Source organism: Orycteropus afer, unplaced genomic scaffold (genome assembly GCF_000298275.1).
Source record: "Orycteropus afer afer isolate SDZICR_OR568_19922 unplaced genomic scaffold, OryAfe1.0 scaffold00478, whole genome shotgun sequence".
NCBI classification, from domain to species: Eukaryota; Metazoa; Chordata; class Mammalia; order Tubulidentata; family Orycteropodidae; genus Orycteropus; species Orycteropus afer.
This window is the reverse complement of record NW_006922065.1, coordinates 2,011,852-2,013,325: the sequence shown is the minus strand read 5'-3', so window position 1 is coordinate 2,013,325 and position 1,474 is coordinate 2,011,852.

Sequence of the window (1,474 nt, the reverse complement as noted above, 5' to 3'; positions counted from 1 at the left end):
AGGCACTTGACTGCTAACCAGAAGGCTGGCAGTTCAAACCCACCAGCCACTCCTCGGAAGGAAGGTTGGGCATTCCTACTTCTGTAGTGATACTGCCTCGGAAACCCAAAGAGGGGTCGCTATGAGTTGGGGCCGACTCGATGGCAAACAACAACAACAACAATTGTCCTTCTTTGTCACTTATGCTGTTTTTCACCTTGACGTCTATTTAATCAGAAATTAATATTACCACTCCTGCTCTTTTTTGGTTATAATTAGATTGATATATTTTTTCCAACCCTTGATTTTTAATTTATTTTTATCTTTGTGTCTATGATGCATCTCTTGTAGGCAGCATATTGATGGGTCTTTTTTTCTTTTCAAATCTGCCACTCTCCTTCTCTTGACTGGTGCATTTAGTACATTCACAGTGAGTATAATTACTGATAGGGATGAATTTATTTCTATCATTCTATTGTGTTTTTTGTTGTGTTGTTGGTGATTTCTTTGTTCTATATATTTTTCTGTGAATTCATTTTGTTATCAAGTATTTTTTCCCCTTAATTAATGTAGGTTTTGTGTTTACTGATCCCTTGTGATTTTCTTCTTTGTTAGTTTGGTTAGAAAGACTGTTAATTTTCTTTGTGGTTACCCTGACCTAAATTCTTGTCTCACTAAGTTTGGAACAGTCTGATCTATAAAGGCATTGTCCTGACTTCCTCTTTATTTGGAAGTTTTGTAATTAAAACTTTTATTCCCCTATTCGTTTTGTTGTTAGTGTTATTTACAGATTGACTGCCCTATTTCTCTATTTACATTTCTTATTTTTGGTGAGCTTATTTTGAGAATTGTTTATTGGGTTGATTTGTAGGTGATGGTGTCAAGTGTCTTGATTTTAATTTGTTGTTCTCTGTGAAAGTTTTCTATTGGAAACACTCCCTTTAGCATTTCTGGTAGAGTTGGTTTGTTTTTCACAAAATCCCTTAATTTTTCTTTTGTCTGGGAATGTCTTGATTTCACCCTCACATTTGATAGACAGTTAGCCTAGCCATATAATTCTTGCTTGGCAATTCTTTTCCTACAAAGCTTTGTATATGCCATCTCACTGCCTTCTTACCTGTATGGCTTCTGCTGATAAATCAGCACTTAGTCTTATTGGTTGCCCACTGTAAGTAACATTTCATTTTTCCTAAACTGCTCCCAACATTCTATCTTTGTCTTTGATTTTGGAAAATTTGATTACAATATTTTTGTGATAGTTGGGGTTCTGTGTCAACTTGGCTAGACCATGATTCTGAGTGGTTTAAGCACTTGTGATGTGGTTATTTCCATGATTAGATCTGAAGTATATGCTTTGAGCAGCCAATCCATTGAAAGAGAGTTTCCCTACAGATGGCCATTGAAAGAGAGTTTCCCTACAGATGGGGTTGTATATATATATAAGCTGCCATTGAAAGAGAGTTTCCCTACAGATGGGGTTGTATATATATATATA